We start from the raw sequence: 18,796 nt of genomic DNA, 5'->3' as shown, positions 1-18,796 counted from the left end.
AATTCGATTCTCCCAAAGAAGAAAACTGGAGCCAACCGTTATAAATAATGCTATTTACTTAGGAACAGTGATGTACATAATTAACATACCAGAAGGAAAAAGATATTTATTACTCTACATTAAGGTTGTCTTTAGCACAAAAAGTTGTGCATAATGCTGCAACAAAAACCTTTGATAGCCTACCCAGTGATATAAAATGTCTGACAGTTACCAGAGTAAAAATTGAAAACAAACTAAAAACGTTTCTCTTTGACAATTCCATCTATTCTGTAGAAGAATTTCTATTAGTGGAATGTGTAAAAGGTGTTGGGTAGGAATTATCAATTCACATCTGAAGATTTTATGAACTAACTAACTAACTTAACAAATGTTCAGCATTAAAAATTAAGTTGCAATACGTATGTAAAATGATTTGTTCCATATAATTACAATTTCACGTGCAAAGGATCTAAGGAACACGAAACTAACAAGAATTACCTGCTTTAAACTGACAGGTTCATCTTCCAATAGCTGTTCACATTTAGAATACTTTTGTTGTTGAAGTTAATCATTGGCTGTACACACACACACACACACACACACATTGAGTAGTGTTTGCCACTTTGGAAGACTGTATACAAAATTGGCGATATCACAGATAAAACGGTATTAAAAAAAAATTTTACTCTGACATGTTATGATATCTACATTGATGAGACAGTGGGAACTTTGCATTTCAGACTGGAAATGAGGTTAATGAAATTTTGTAGAAAAGCTGCATTGACTAATTCTACTCATTGAGGAGATGACATGGTGATTTGTATGTGTGTTCATACATTTCTGTCTCTATGCCCACAGCTCATGGTGTTAATTGTTAGTATCACTGGCTCTAGATCGCAGTGTCCCAGAATCAATTGCTGGCTGGGTCAAAGATTTTCTTTGTTTGGATACCGAGTGTTTGTGTAGTCCTAATCATTTTATCTCATCTTCATCACAAACATGTGCAAGTTGCCAACATGGCATGAAATAGAAAGACTTGTACCAGGCAGCCGAACAGCCATTGCCCAGTAATGCCATACTACTCCATCTTTTCTCTCTTTCAGTAGATTCATGAATCTGCTTTTCTCAGTATGAATCAGCCATTTCAAAAATGTCTATCCCTACCACATTTCCTGTTTAGTTCAAAATCTCGAAATACTTGAAGAAATTAACATTCCCTGTGAAAAGGTCATATCATCCTCAGTCCTATGTGAGTGATAGTAAGAGTCATTTTTCATGTTCTGCAAAAAAAAAAAAAAAAAAAAAAAAAAAAAAAAAAAAAATAGAGCTCAATCTCTTGCAATATGGCCTCTTTGGAGTCACTAGCCTTTATGTCACGTATTGACCACTGCAAGTGCTGCATGCCGAGGATATGTTTGCATCGACAATTGACAGTGCTTCATTGTAGGTTTGTGTTACACTTTTGTTTACAATGAGTGAAAGTGATAGTGTCAGTGATTGTGAGGATGTAAAGAAAAGGAAAAAGGGTAGTTCAAGTCAATGTGATGGAATAAAAGGAGCAAAAGTCCAAGGGGAACAGCATGTGAGCTACAGTGGAAATGTATCAGCAAGCAAAATAGGACCTCATTGCAGGTAGGTGTGGTTACTGATGTCGAGCCTAGAACACAGTACCTATACCTTAGGTGATAACTTACTGCCTTATTGGGCGATAATCATAGAAATCCTATCTTAATAAGTTTGTAACTGTTCCTTGAAAAATAGGCTGTTTGATCACAAGTTGGTTAATTATGTTGGTGTTTTCAGATGCCCAAGAAAGCGTTTCAGGTCTCTGTCAGAGCAATCATAAATGCAAATATTGACACATGTGAATAGCTTTGCTGATAAAGACACACAGAATGGTTATTTACAATGTCAAATTGATGTGAATCTGGTAAAAAGAGAAAGAAAGTCAAGTAATGCAAATCCCAAACTGCGAATGGCTAATTTTCATTATCATGTGAGCAGTGATGGAAGACAAACACAAATCTCTAAAAATGTGTTCTTGAGTCTCCATGGAATAAGTGAGAAACGTGTTTCTTGTTTAAATCATCTGCTACTTCTAGAGAGCTCACTGGTTGACATGCAGGTCAAGTCGGAGGGTTCAAGACGTAACGTAATCCCTGGAGAAGTATGTTGCCTGATTAAAGGTCATATTGACTCATTTCTTGTTCTTTAAGTCCATTATTCGAACCACACACAAAAAAAAGTTGGATATGAAGCAAATGCATGCATTGTTTAAACTACGATATCTTGATGCTAAAGTGAACTACAAATTTTGTTTGAAATTCTTGAAGGAAAATTTTGATTACAAATTTGGAAAACTGCAGGTTGACACCTGCTTGACATGTGAGGAACTGAACCAAAAAAATAAAAACCTGTATTTGAATGACAATGTGAAAAGAGTGGCTAAAGTGGAACTCATAGTAAAGGTACATAAAAACAGAGCTAAGAAATTTTACAAGAAAATTAATGTAATCAAGAAGGCCCAGGAAAACAATAGTGTAGGTGTCATTACTATCCACTACATGCAGAACAATGCACTACTGAATATTCCAGTGTAGGAAGTGTTTTATTACAGATAATTGTGTGTTTTTGAATTTCACTTTGCCAATTTACGGGATCATAAGGCAACATTTTTCTCATACCGTGAAGGGCAGGCTTATAAAGACCCAATGAAGTCTGCTCATTGCTAAACAAGTATTTTCAGGAAAATGTCCTCAAAGAGGCAAAAGAGCTACATATCTTCTCAAATGGATGCCCCGTCAAAATAAAAACAACACCGTGATCAGATATTTCTTAGCTGCAGCATTGTCTGGACAATTTGAAAAGATTATTCATTAATTTCCAGAGGACAGTTACTGCCACTTTGTGATAGGGCTTTTGCTGCAGCAAAGAGACTGATTCAACACACACTCCAGATGAAGTCAACACACTAATACAGAGAAAAAGTTCCACTCTCCAAGTTCATCCAGTGCAAACTAGTGGCATAATTGATTTTAAGGCATGGTGGCCTAAACATTATAAAAAAACTTGTCTTACCAAGGAAATCACTGGCCAAATTCCATGTGAACAGAAAGTGACCTCACAACTGTTGCAGCATATAGTGTGTGAATGTTGTGCAAGTGACCTGGCCTGTTGAAAGCATACCAGTGGATAGATGACTTGCAGCGAGAATATTTTTTATTAGGAAAGCCTGTGGGGGCCATGCCTGAACTACCAAACACTTCTGTATAAAAAGGAAAACCTCCAATCAAATGGTTCAAATGGCTCTAATCACTATGGGACTTAACATCTGAGGTCATCAGTCCCCTAGACTTAGAACTACTTAAACCTAACTAACCTAAGGACATCACACACAACCTGTTATAAATGGATGTAAATTCTAAGCAGATTATCAAGACTGCTAAATCTGAGTACAGGAGAGTAGTCAATCAACCAAAAATTGAGTGTTTTAGAAAACTGCTCAAAGATATGAACTGGAAAGATGTTTATAGTGCTCATGACATGAATGAAAAATATAACACATTCATGAACAATGTCAGTACCATGTTTGAAAACTGTTTTCCTCTAAAAGTTACTCAAACTAAACAGAAGTCTATAATAAAACCATGGATTACACAAGGAATAAAGATTTCCTGTAAGACAAAAAGGAAAATGTATCTGTCGACCAAGAATAGCTCCAATGCTGATGATTTAGCTAAATACAAGGAATACTGTAAAACATTAAAAAAAGTAATTCAGATGTCTAAACAAATGCACTACGAGAAGAAGATAGCAATGTCAGGGAACAAAATAAAAACAATATGGGATATAGTGAAAGAGCAGACTGGTAGAACCAGAAAGGAACAGGAGCAAATAGCACTAAGGGTAGTTGACACATTAGTAACTGATGGGCATAGTGAGGCAAATCTATTTAACAAGTACTTTATATCCGTTACTGATAGAATGGGACTTTCAGGATCAGTAAATAATGCCCTTGAATATCTGAAACTAGCCTTCACAAATAGCTTCAAGTACATGAATATATCACTCACTTCACCAAAAGATATAACTTCCATAATAAAATCTTTAAAAACAAAGCATTCTAGTGGGTACAATGAAATATCAACAAAGTTAATTAAGGTATGTTCTTGTGAGCTTAGTACAATTCTAAGTTACTTGTGTAACCAGTCAATTATAACTGGGACATTTCCTGACTGGCTAAAATATGCAGATGTTAAGCCTCTATTCAAGAAAGGGGATAAAGAGATACCATCAAACTACAGACTAATTTCACTTTTGCCAGCATTCTCAAAAATTTTAGAAAAAGTAATGTACAGGCAGCTGCTCAACCATCTGACCACAAATAACATATTATCAAGAACACAGTTTGGATTTCTGAAGGTTTCTGATATCGAGAAGGCTATTTACACCTATAGTGAAAATGTACTTAATTCAGTAAATAACAAATTACAAGCAGCAGGTATTTTCTGTGATTTGTCAAAGGCATTTGATTGTGTGAACCACAACATCCTTTTAAGTAAATTAGAATTCTATGGTGTCACGGGCAGTGCTGCAAAGTCATACCTCACTAACAGGAAACAAAGGGTTCAGTGCAAGGGACTAGTGAATTAAGTCATCAGTCATCATCAGAATGGGAAGAAATTACATGTGGTGTCCCACAAGGATCCATCTTAGGGCCATTGCTTTTTCTTGTGTACATTAATGATCTCTCATCAGCTACACTGCCAGAAGCAGACTTTGTTTTGTTTGCAGATGACACAAGTATTGCAATAAATAGTATGTCAAGTGTAGTTCTAGAAAGATCTGCTAATGATATTTTCATGGATATTAATAAATGGTTTAAAGCCAACTCACTGACATTAAACTTCGAAAAGACTCACTATATGCAATTCAGAACCTGTAAGAGGTTTCCACCCAGCATATGCATAAAATACGAAGAAGAGCAGATAGAAGAAGCTGACAGTCTTAAATTCCTGGGATTACAACTTGATAATAAATTCAGTTGGGAAGAGCACACCACAGAACTGCAGAAACGCCTTAACAAATCTGTATTTGCAATTTGAGTGTTAGCAGACTTAGGCGACATAAAAATGAAAAAGCTTGCATACTTTGCCTACTTTCATTCCATAATGTCATATGGTATAATATTTTGGGGTAACTCTTCAAGTCAAACAAAAGTTTTCAGAGTCCAAAAGCGTGTAATACGTATTATTTGTGGAGTAAATTGATGGACATCCTGTAGAAACCTCTTCAAAGAAGTGGATATACTAACTACTGCCTCTCAGTATATTTACTCATTAATGAAATTTGTCCTAAATAATATATCTCTTTTTTTCCAACAAACAGCTCAGTTCATACATACAATACCAGGAACAAAAATGAACTGCACAAGGACTTAAAAGCACTCACTTTAGTTCAAAAAGGGGTCCACTACTCAGGAACACTCATCTTCAATAATTTGCCAGTAAACATAAAAAATTTAGTTACAAATAAAGAACAGTTTAAAAGGAGACTGAAAGACTTACTAGTGGCCAACTCCTCCTACTCCATTGACGAATTTTGTAATAGAAACAAATGATGTATTGTATATATTCATATTATTAGTATTGTTATTTCAGCTTAAAAAAATAAATAAATAAATTGACATGTTCCACATCCACGAGGATCTCCTCAGCACGGATCTATCGAACGAAAAACTAATCTAATCTAATCTCATGCTCGAGGCAGGATTTGAACCTGCGACCGTAGCAGCAGCGCGGTTCCAGACTGGAGCGCCTAGAACTGCTTGGCTACAGTGGCCGGCCAAATGTCCAATCAATGTGACATTAGGAAACTGTTCAAGTACGTTCCAGACAATAAATTGGACTTCTACAATGATCTCTGTGAATGGCCTACAAATGACCTGAATGAGCATGAAGAAGACTTTTGATGATTAACAGCTTTTCTGTTTTGTACCATTCTAAACTTAAAAGAAAAAAAACATACCAACATAAGGATCCTGCTGCAGTCTTTATTACTCACCTTTCTTTAACACTTATTAACTTGACACAGCTGCAAGGTATCAACGAATCATAGAACATTATTTTTCATAAAAACAATTTCACTCAAAAAGGCCACATCTTCGCATCAGCTGCTTGACCATAACATAGGTCATGTGTTGTTTTGGCAGAGTATTTTATAGCTACATTCTGTTAAATATCCTACACTATAGTGTAAATATAAACAAACACTTCTACTCTTCAGGTTTACAATCCTAATGGTTTTTTATTTCTCCTGAAAATTTTACTTTTGTGGATACATGACCTTTTCAAAATGCCTGATTCAATTAGGAGTAACTTCAATTTGCTAGCTAATGATGAGGTGAGTTTTACTTTTTACTGGAGGGGTAAATATGGGATGTCTCAGAATTATGGAAAGAATGTTTGGAAAAGGTCTTGAACAGAATTCTAGACAACTGGCTCATATGGGATTACCTTAGATCTTATGATAACCAACCAGCATAATTTCTTCAGGTCATTCAGTATAAGTGCAAGACTCTTCACCCACCATGCACAAAGCCAAAAGGTTATTATTTGGATGTTAAAGAATTGTAAAGGAAGCTAAAATCTGATTAAAGTTATGTCATCTACCTAGTTAATTCGTTGTTAATGAAGTGTGTGTAGTAATTTTTAGGGAAATTTGATCATATTATTAAATTCTTGATGAGCATATGTCAACAAAGATAAGGTGGTTTGTAAAACGTCTGCTGTGATTTATGAAGAAATGAAAGAAATTTGGCGGTTTAAACAAGTTAAAAAGGCACAGATGGAGAAATAAAGCTACATTCCACTAATCAAGAACAGTTCATCTTTTGGCAATCATTCAGCTGCAGGAATCGCTACAAAATTTTTTTAAAAAGTATGTGTTAATGACAGACTTTGCAGACTTAGAGGAAAGAAGAATAGTTGACAATAGTTAAAAATAATTTTGAACTGTAAACAACTATTAAAAACTACATTCAACTATGTTCAACAAAAAAATGTACAAAATGTTGAAGGCATCTGGGTAGCACATCCTGTGTGCAGCTCTGCGCAACAGCCCTGCTTGTGACGAAGCAAGCTGAGATATTCTTACTTTCCCTCTTGTTATGGCATCTGCCCCCTTAAAATTCATTTTTTTCTCGACTAATTACCATTAACTTACGTGAATGTAACCTGCATTTTCATAAAAGAGAAAGGTTGGCCCTCAGTTTTAAGGAATATAACCCCAGGTATAATTTTGTGCTTAGTTTTATGTATGTCTTCAATTTCCTAATTTATTTGGGCGATGCCCTAGTTAGTATCTTTCATTATAGAGTGAGATCAGTAATTATTTTGTAACTTAAATTCTGTTGTTGACTTATTAACAGATATAAATTCTGTACTAATTATTAACATCTGGAGGAATAACTAATAGTATTCGTAAAGGATCTATTTGGCTCTATTCAAAAACATGTTAGCAAAGCCAGCCCTTAATTAATTCCAAAGTAATTAACAGTTATGTCAAAAGTATTGTGTGCGTAACAATATCTGTTAATTTCATCATTTAAACAAGTAATTCGGCTTAACCCTCAAAGTAGAAGAAACTGTTAAAAACGAGGAAGTTTTCGATGTATTCAGTTAATTTAATGATTTATGTTTTAATTGTAATTTCTGTAAATTAAACATCGAGAAATGTATAGTTTCAGTGCCTTTTATTGTGATGATATAGAAGGGCCCGATTTTTGGTCCTGAGACAGTCAGTCCATGGCTGAGTTTCAGACAAGGGACCCGTATTGGTTAGTTCAACAACAATGTATCCACTGTGAAATAAGTGTATTAGGTTGTGTGCTGAAACAAGGCAGTGTCTGTTCAATACATAAATATTACACGGCAAGAACTGTGTGGTTAGGTTTTTACAGCCCGGAGATGTTCAACAGTAAACTATTGTAGCAGTATGTGGATGTTTGCCTACAAACTATTAATGAGGCTTATAGAAAATTAAACAACTGTGCACTGGCCATATAACTGTGTATTATTTGGGGGTTGTGAGCAGTGAAAGTAAAGAACTGTAAAACACAAATGTGCACCTGTCGGCTACATCCTTTAAAGTAGTCAGTGTTGAACTTCCATCCCCATTTTTCAGCCAGTATAGCAATGCAGTACATTGACACCAAGGACAATCAACGATGAAATAAAGCAGACGAATGTCACATGCTGTAACAAAACCTTCAGTTTCATCTGTTATAAAAAAAATAATGGATAGAAAGAGATCTAGAAACACTAAAGCAACTGCTTCTGTTCTATATATTACAAATCATGACATTTTTGATGAACTAATTACCATAATTGAATTGAATATAATAGAGGGAAACATTCCATATGGGAAAAATATATCTAAAAACAAAGATGATGTGACGTACCGAACGAAAGTGCTGGCAGGTCGATAGACACACAAACATACACACGAAATTCAAGCTTTCGCAACAAACGGTTGCTTCATCAGGAAAGAGGGAAGGAGAGGGAAAGACGAAAGGATGTGGGTTTTAAGGGAGAGGGTAAGGAGTCATTCCAATCCCGGGAGCGGAAAGACTTACCTTAGGGGGAAAAAAGGACAGGTATACACTCGCACACACACACATATCCATCCGCACATACACAGACACAAGCAGACATTTGTAAAGGCAAAGAGTTTGGGCAGAGATGTCAGTCGAGGCGGAAGTACAGAGGCAAAGATGTTGTTGAAAGACAGGTGAGGTATGAGCGGCGGCAAATTGAAATTAGCAGAGATTGAGGCCTGGCGGATAACGAGAAGAGAGGATATACTGAAGGGCAAGTTCCCATCTCCGGAGTTCTGACAGGTTGGTGTTAGTGGGAAGTATCCAGATAATCCGGACGGTGTAACACTGTGCCAAGATGTGCTGGCCGTGCACCAAGGCATGTTTAGCCACAGGGTGATCCTCATTACCAACAAACACTGTCTGCCTGTGTCCATTCATGCGAATGGACAGTTTGTTGCTGGTCATTCCCACATAGAAAGCTTCACAGTGTAGGCAGGTCAGTTGGTAAATCACGTGGGTGCTTTCACACGTGGTTCTGCCTTTGATCGTGTACACCTTCCGGGTTACAGGACTGGAGTAAGTGGTGGTGGGAGGATGCATGGGACAGGTTTTACACCGGGGGCGGTTACAAGGGTAGGAACCAGAGGGTAGGGAAGGTGGTTTGGGGATTTCATAGGGATGAATTACGAGGTTACGAAGGTTAGGTGGACGGCGGAAAGACACTCTTGGTGGAGTGGGGAGGATTTCATGAAGGATGGATCTCATTTCAGGGCAGGATTTGAGGAAATCGTATCCCTGTTGGAGAGCCACATTCAGAGTCTGATCCAGTCCCGGAAAGTATCCTGTCACAAGTGGGGCACTTCTGGGGTTCTTCTGTGGCAAGTTCTGGGTTTGAGGAGATGAGGAAGTGGCTCTGGTTATTTGCTTCTGTACCAGGTCGGGAGGGTAGTTGCGGGATGCGAAAGCTGTTTTCAGGTTGTTGGTGTAATGGTTCAGGGATTCCGGACTGGAGCAGATTCATTTGCCACGAAGACCTAGGCTGTAGGGAAGGGACCGTTTGATGTGGAATGGGTGGCAGCTGTCATAATGGAGGTACTGTTGCTTGTTGGTGGGTTTGATGTGGACGGACATGTGAAGCTGGCCATTGGACAGGTGGAGGTTAACGTCAAGGAAAGTGGCATGGGATTTGGAGTAGGACCAGGTGAATCTGATGCAACCAAAGGAGTTGAGGTTGGAGAGGAAATTCTGGAGTTCTTCTTCACTGTGAGTCCAGATCATGAAGATGTCATCAATAAATCTGTACCAAACTTTGGGTTGGCAGGCCTGGGTAACCAAGAAGGCTTCCTCTAAGCGACCCATGAATAGGTTGGCGTACAAGGGGGCCATCCTGGTACCCATGGCTGTTCCCTTTAATTGTTGGTATGTCTGGCCTTCGAAAGTGAAGAAGTTGTGTGTCAGGATGAAGCTGGCTAAGGTAATGAGGAAAGAGGTTTTTGGTAGGGTGGCAGGTGATCGGCGTGAAAGGAAGTGCTCCATCGCAGCGAGGCCCTGGACGTGTGGAATATTTGTGTATAAGGAAGTGGCATCAATGGTTACAAGGATGGTTTCCGGGGGTAACAGACTGGGTAGGGATTCCAGGCGTTCGAGAAAGTGGTTGGTGTCTTTGATGAAGGATGGGAGACTGCACGTAATGGGTTGAAGGTGTTGATCTACGTAGGCAGATATACGTTCTGTGGGGGCTTGGTAGCCAGCTACAACAGGACGGCCGGGATGATTGGGTTTGTGAATTTTAGGAAGAAGGTAGAAGGTAGGGATGCGGGGTGTTGGTGGGGTCAGGAGGTTGATGGAGTCAGGTGAAAGGTTTTGTAGGGGGCCTAAGGTTCTGAGGATTCCTTGAAGCTCCACCTGGACATCAGGAATGGGATTATCTTGGCAAACTTTGTATGTAGTGTGGATGAAAGCTGACGCAGTCCCTCAGCCACATACGCCCGACAATCAAGTACCACGGCCGTGGAACCCTTGTCCGCCGGAATAATGACGATGGATTGGTCAGCCTTCAGATCACGGATAGCCTGGGCTTCAGCAGTGGTGATGTTGGGAGTAGGATTAAGATTTTTTAAGAAGGATTGAGAGGCAAGGCTGGAAGTCAGAAATTCCTGGAAGTTTTGGAGAGGGTGATTTTGAGGAATAGGAGGTGGGTCCCGCTGTGATGGAGGACGGAACTGTTCCAGGCAGGGCTCAATTTGGATAGTGTCTTGGGGAGTTGGACCATTAGGAGTAGGATTAGGATCATTTTTCTTCGTGGCAAAGTGATATTTCCAGCAGAGAGTACGGGTGTAGGACAGTAAATCTTTGACAAGGGCTGTTTGGTTGAATCTGGGAGTGGGGCTGAAGGTGAGGCCTTTGGATAGGACAGAGGTTTCGGATTGGGAGAGAGGTTTGGAGGAAAGGTTAACTACTGAATTAGGGTGTTGGGGTTCCAGATTGTGTTGATTGGAATTTTGAAGTTTTGGGGGGAGTGGAGCTGGAAGTGGGAGATTGAGTAGATGGGAGAGACTGGGTCTGTGTGCAATGAGAGGAGGTTGAGGTTTGCTGGAAAGGTAGTGAAGGGTGAGTGAGTTGCCTTTCCGGAGGTGGGAAACCAGGAGATTGGATAGTTTTTTGAGGTGGAGGGTGGCATGCTGTTCTAATTTGCGGTTGGCCTGTAGGAGGACGCTCTGAACAGCCGGTGTGGATGTGGGAGAGGAAAGATTGAGGACTTTTATTAAGCATAGGAGTTGACGGATGTGTTCTTTGGCTGAGTTGATGTGTAGGTGAGGGATTAGGTGGGTGAGGGCAATGGATTGTTCAGTTTGGAACTGGTATAGGGACTGATGAAAAGAAGGGTTACAGCCAGAGATGGGAACTTTAAGTGTGAGGCCTTTGGGGGTAATGCCAAATGTCAGACAAGCCTGGGAAACCATCCTTGTAACAATTGATGCCACTTCCTTATACACAAATATTCCTCATGTCCAGGGCCTCGCTGCGATGAAGCACTTCCTTTCACGCCGATCACCTGCCACCCTACCAAAAACCTCTTTCCTCATTACCTTAGCCAGCTTCATCCTGACACACAACTTCTTCACTTTCGAAGGCCAGACATACCAACAATTAAAGGGAACAGCCATGGGTACCAGGATGGCCCCCTCGTACGCCAACCTATTCATGGGTCGCTTAGAGGAAGCCTTCTTGGTTACCCAGGCCTGCCAACCCAAAGTTTGGTACAGATTTATTGATGACATCTTCATGATCTGGACTCACAGTGAAGAAGAACTCCAGAATTTCCTCTCCAACCTCAACTCCTTTGGTTGCATCAGATTCACCTGGTCCTACTCCAAATCCCATGCCACTTTCCTTGACGTTAACCTCCACCTGTCCAATGGCCAGCTTCACATGTCCGTCCACATCAAACCCACCAACAAGCAACAGTACCTCCATTATGACAGCTGCCACCCATTCCACATCAAACGGTCCCTTCCCTACAGCCTAGGTCTTCGTGGCAAATGAATCTGCTCCAGTCCGGAATCCCTGAACCATTACACCAACAACCTGAAAACAGCTTTCGCATCCCGCAACTACCCTCCCGACCTGGTACAGAAGCAAATAACCAGAGCCACTTCCTCATCTCCTCAAACCCAGAACTTGCCACAGAAGAACCCCAGAAGTGCCCCACTTGTGACAGGATACTTTCCGGGACTGGATCAGACTCTGAATGTGGCTCTCCAACAGGGATACGATTTCCTCAAATCCTGCCCTGAAATGAGATCCATCCTTCATGAAATCCTCCCCACTCCACCAAGAGTGTCTTTCCGCCGTCCACCTAACCTTCGTAACCTCGTAATTCATCCCTATGAAATCCCCAAACCACCTTCCCTACCCTCTGGTTCCTACCCTTGTAACCGCCCCCGGTGTAAAACCTGTCCCATGCATCCTCCCACCACCACTTACTCCAGTCCTGTAACCCGGAAGGTGTACACGATCAAAGGCAGAACCACGTGTGAAAGCACCCACGTGATTTACCAACTGACCTGCCTACACTGTGAAGCTTTCTATGTGGGAATGACCAGCAACAAACTGTCCATTCGCATGAATGGACACAGGCAGACAGTGTTTGTTGGTAATGAGGATCACCCTGTGGCTAAACATGCCTTGGTGCACGGCCAGCACATCTTGGCACAGTGTTACACCGTCCGGATTATCTGGATACTTCCCACTAACACCAACCTGTCAGAACTCCGGAGATGGGAACTTGCCCTTCAGTATATCCTCTCTTCTCGTTATCCGCCAGGCCTCAATCTCTGCTAATTTCAATTTGCCGCCGCTCATACCTCACCTGTCTTTCAACAACATCTTTGCCTCTGTACTTCCGCCTCGACTGACATCTCTGCCCAAACTCTTTGCCTTTACAAATGTCTGCTTGTGTCTGTGTATGTGCGGATGGATATGTGTGTGTGTGCGAGTGTATACCTGTCCTTTTTTCCCCCTAAGGTAAGTCTTTCCGCTCCCGGGATTGGAATGACTCCTTACCCTCTCCCTTAAAACCCACATCCTTTCGTCTTTTCCTCTCCTTTCCTCTTTCCTGATGAAGCAACCCCATAATTAGTTGATAAACTTACAGAATTCAAGAGCATAATGAAGAAAGAAATATCATTTGTGAAACATGGTGCTATTTATAAGAGATAAGTTTTTTGATTTGCTAATTATAGCAGCTAAAAATTGTAAGAGAAACTAGTTTATGGAGATTACACACTCCATCGTACCATACTGAAAGCAAAGTCATTGGGATCTTGCTTTTTTTTCTTTTCTGTGGGTACAGTAGGAAGTGTATAAAAATAATTAAAAACACCTGCACAAATTTACTGTAAGCACATTGTTCCCAAACTAGGAAAATTGTAAGTTAAACAATTTTATTTTAAAATGGATTCATTGAGACATTATCACAAAACTTCACTTTAAAAAATGAAAAAACTATTATGAATGTATGCCCCAAAGCATCAAAGGAAGTTTTGTGGAAATGGTACCACTGCAGAAGCAACCAGCAACAAGGAAAGTAATTTTATTACAGCACTGCACAGTTTAGTTTGTGACTCTTTCCCAATTACTGGTGCATATAAAAATGTATGAAATTGTAAATTACGTCTGCAATGTTTACAAATAGCACTGAAGGCCCTGACAGTCCGTTAATGTGACTGATAATTAATTGTAGCAATCAGTTTACAACATGATAATTGTAAGTCAGCACCTGGTTACATTCCAAGCAAAGATCTTTCCCAGTAGGTGGAAAACAAGTCATTCCTAATATTACTTTTAGACATTATTTGAACTTTCTTTATCATTGCTAATTGCGTTAAGAGATTCATTATTATTTTCAATTTTAGAATTTTTCTTTCATTATCACCATCTGACAAAGTAAATTGCTTCACAAATTTCTTTTAATATTCCAATAAATTCATTGGCAGAAGTAGACCCCATTGATATTCCAATAAATACATTGATAAAAGAAATTAGTTTTGTCCTACCTTTTTTATGTTAATAACTCAGGTTAAGGTAACAACTCACAGTATAGTCAAGTTGTTGACAGGCACATAAACAAGACTGAAATCTTTAGTAGCATTTGGGCGAATCGTTTTCCGAGCTGGAGTGCACACGCACAAAAAACCACATACACACACACACACACACACACACCTCTCTACTTTTACATTATGCTGGATGAATATATAATACCTGGATTGCAGATAGAAAGGGGTGAGTGGTGTGGTGAAGGGAGTGGGCAAGAGATGAGGAGTGGAGGGAAGACTTGGGAAGAATAACGAATAACTCGGAGGGAGGCAGCAGGTATTCAGTATAGAGATGCGTGAGGGAGAAGCAGAAAGTGCATGAGATGGGAATCTGACATATTGGCACCTGAGAGTGATGATGATGAGGAATAGTGCATGGGGAAGGGGTGACAGAACACAGAAATAGGAGACCAGGTGATGAGGGTGGGTGGTGCAGGATGAGTGAAGTTGGGTCCTTGGACAGGCTGGAGGCAGGTGTGAGGCAGGGGGTTAGCTGAGACTGAGACTAGAAGGATTATTGGCAGGAAGGATGTGTAACAAGGGTGATGCCCACCTACTTAGTTCAGAAAAGTTGGTGCTGGGAGAAAGGATCCATGTGGCACAGGTTGTGAAGCACCCACTGAAATTGAACACATTGCACTCAACAGCGTTTTCCACCACTGGGTGGTCAACTCTGCTCATGGCCATAGTTTGGCTGTGGCTATTCGTTCAGTTGGACAGTTGTTGGTGGTCATGCCCACATAAAATGCTGTGCAGAAGTTGCAGCAGAGTTAGTATATGATAGCTGCTTTCACTGGTGGCCTGCCTCTGATGAGTAGGATAAACCTGTGATGGGGCTGGAGGAAGATATGTTGGTTGGGTAAAATGTACAGGTCTTGCATTGGAGCTTCCACAGGGATATGAATTACATGGCAAGAGGTTGGGAGTGAGTTTGGCATGTGGATGGACCAGGATATTCCGTAGATTTGTGGGCAGCAGAATAACACTTCAGGAGGGGTGGGAAGTATTATAAGATTGGATTTTCCTCATTTCAGTTAATTACAATAGGCAGAACCTTGGTGGGAGATGGGGGTAATCCATGTTTGTGAAGGACTTACTGTGACCATCAGCGTATTGGGCAAAGGAATTTTTATAACTGCAGATGTGCTGTCCATGGGTGGTCAGACAATATGAGACTTTTTTTGTTGTGGAAGGAATGACAGCTGTCAAAATGCGGGTACTGTTGATGATGAGTGTACTTTACACTGATGGAAGTGCGATGGAGCCATTGGAGAGGTGGTCAACATCCAGGAAGGTGGCACGATGACCAGAAAGATTTAGCAAGGTGTGCAGTGGTTAGACACTGGGCTCATATGTGGCAGGATTATGGTTCAAATCCATGTTCAGCTATCCAAATTTAGATTTTCCGTGATTTCCCCTAAATTGTTCCAGGCAAGTAAAGGGGTGGTTCCTTTGAAGGGGTACAGCTAACTTCCTTCCCCATCCTTGAAACAATCCAAACTTGTTCTCCATCTCTAATGATTTCAATGTCGATAGGACATTAACCTTATCTTCCTTCCTTCCTTTTGAGCTGAGGAGGACCAAGTGAAGTGAATGAGAAAGTGTGTTGAGGCTCTTGAGGAATGAGCATAAGGTGTCTTGGCCCTCATTACAGATTATGAAGATAACATCAGTGAATCTGATCCAGACAAGAAGTTTGGGTTTTTGGAAGTCTTAGGAGGTTTCCTCTAGGTGCCCCATAAAGAGATTGGTATAGGAGGGTTCCATTTGATTTCCCATGACTGGGTCAGGGATTTGTTTGTATATCTTTCTGTGAAAGGAAAAGTTGTTTGTGTGAAGATGTAATTAGTTAATGCACAAGGAATGAGGTGGATTAGAAGGCAGAGGGTGTTGGAAGAGGTAATGTTCTTGGGCATAGGAGATGCGCGCATATAGGGAGGTGACATGAGGGTGGGGGGATGCATGTGAAATAGGTGAGGCTGACTGAGAGTCAGTGAAGAGACTGTTATGTATCTTTAATCATCAAAACATGTTTAGCATATATTTCAAAAATAAAAGGTCAAAACCTATCTTCCTTTGTTATAAATAATACACTTCCACTACCAAATAAATTTAAGATGACCAATTTTGAAAATCGGTGAAGTGGGACACATGTTACCCATGAAGCTAACTAGATCCATGTTTTTGTGTGTGGCTAGGGTTTGTAGGGCTAAATATTTAATTTTAGAATGATTTTAATAGGATGGCAATTATGGAAAAAAATATAACATGTTAGTACCAAAACACATTTATTCTCCTGACAATGAAAAACTTGAAAGATCACACAGAAGTTTTCAACATAACATTTGAAGATGGCTTTGACATATCACACACCATTGTTTTCTTCATTCTATGACGTTTTCTGGGGCATATATGTCCCACTATAAATAATTTTGTACAGATTAGCAGAATTAGAGTCATTCTCAATGGAGAGAAGTCTTCCGAAGTAAGAGTGATTTCAGGTGTGCCGCAGAGGAGTGTCGTAGTGATGCTGTAGTATATCGAGAGGTTGTAACAATGGAAAATTGTACTGAAATGCAGGAGGATCTGCAACGAATTGACGTATGGTGCAGGGAATGGCAACTGAATCTCAGTGTAGACAACTGTAATGTGCTGCGAATACACAGAAAGAAAGATCCTTTATCATTTATCGACAATATAGCAGGTCAGCAACTGGAAGCAGTTAATTCCATAAATTATCTGGGAGTAGGCATTAAGAGTGATTTAAAATGGAATGACCATATAAAATTAATTGTTGGTAAAGCAGATGCCAGACTGAGATTCATCGGAAGAATCCTAAGGAAATGCAGTCTGAAAACAAAGGAAGTAGGTTACAGTACACTTGTTCGCCCACTGCTTGAATACTGTTCACCCCTGTGGGATCCGTACCAGATAGGGCTGATAGAAGAGATAGAGAAGATCCAACGGAGAGCAGCACACTTCATTACAGGATCATTTAGCAATCACGAAAGCGTTACGGAGATGATAGATACACTCCAGTGGAAGACTCTGCAAGAGAGACGCTCAGTAGCTCAGTACGGGCTTTTGTTGAAGTTTCGAGAACATACCTTCACCGAGGAGTCAAGCAGTATATTGTTCCCTCCTACATATACCTCGCATAGAGACCATGAGGATATAATCAGAGAGATTAGAGCCCAGACAGAGGCATACTGACAATCTTTCTTTCCATGAACAATACGAGACTGGAATAGAAGGGAGAACCGATAGAGGTACTCAGGGTACCCTCCGCCACACACCGTCAGGTGGCTTGCGAAGTATGGATGTAGATGTAGATGTATAATTACTGAGATGTGTAGTAATTTTTCAAAACAATGTCTTTGATATATAAGAAAACACAATTAGTTACTTCAGCCATTCTTGGAATGGATAAGATGGCGATTTTATCAGATTTACATGAAACATAAACACTGTAAACACGTGCCACCCTGTCTGATAGCCCACAGCCTTCTATATAGCCACACCATAATCCACAAAATTTTGCTCCAAATTTCGAAAGCACCTCATTACATGCTAGCACCGGACAGATATGAGATACAGACATCCCAGTGGTCAGAACTTTATATTACTTTAGTGGGACATACATGTCCCATCAACCACAAAAGTGTTAATATGAGAGGTTAGGCTATGGGCAATTGGTCGGTTGACATAGTGGAGAGTCTTTTAGTGCCTGGACAATCAACTGGTTTTAACGAACAATATGCCAGTCCATTTTCTATTAGTTTTCAGTTGAATGAAACAACCAAATGAACTAGGTTCTGCAGCCATATCAGCTATATGAATGTTTTTCAGTCTACTGGTTTGAGAGGTTTCACTTAAGGGGCTCCGGAACGCCCTATACTTGCAATGTTAAAATAACGCTTATAAATTACATCTTTCCTCACAAAGTATTTGAGGTAGGAAGTTGAACTTTTTACAGATTATTTATTGGAATATGGGCTACAACTTAACACAGGGATTTTACAAAATTTTAGTTCAGTTATTAAAGATGATTTTTTTTCAATTGTAATGAAAATTCACAACATTTTTTTGCAATTTTTTATTTATATATTCAAAAATATACAGTTTTTCGGAAAAAGGCTGTGTTAAATTATGCAGAAGGTACTGTGTAACATTTACTGAAAGTTTGAAACAAATATGTTTGGAAGATCCTTAGAAAACATGTAATTAGTATGAGAAAATAAAAGTTTTGGGAATCGAGCGACAAAGATTGGATTAACTTTTTAGTGCATTCCAGGTCCATAGGATGGATTATCTTCATCCTCTGCAAACTCCTCCTCCAGCTTCCTCTTGTTCCTCCTCCTGTTTACTCTTGCTTGTATTTCTAGACTCTTTACAGCCCTGTCTGCAGCCCGAAGGCGTTCCTTGTCTAAAGCAAGCATCGCTCGTACCATGTTAGAACCTATCTTCATTCCCATATTTCTAAATACCTTGCACCTTACAATGTTGCCATCATTGAAAGTCGCAACAGCATCATACACACCAAAGTGAAGTGTTTCTATTCCAACAAATACAGTCTTGGGGATTCTCGACCATATAACACTATTTACACTTTCATTGG

This window comes from Schistocerca nitens, chromosome 1, assembly GCF_023898315.1.
Source record: "Schistocerca nitens isolate TAMUIC-IGC-003100 chromosome 1, iqSchNite1.1, whole genome shotgun sequence".
Lineage (NCBI taxonomy): Eukaryota > Metazoa > Arthropoda > Insecta > Orthoptera > Acrididae > Schistocerca > Schistocerca nitens.
This window is presented reverse-complemented; position numbering follows the sequence as displayed.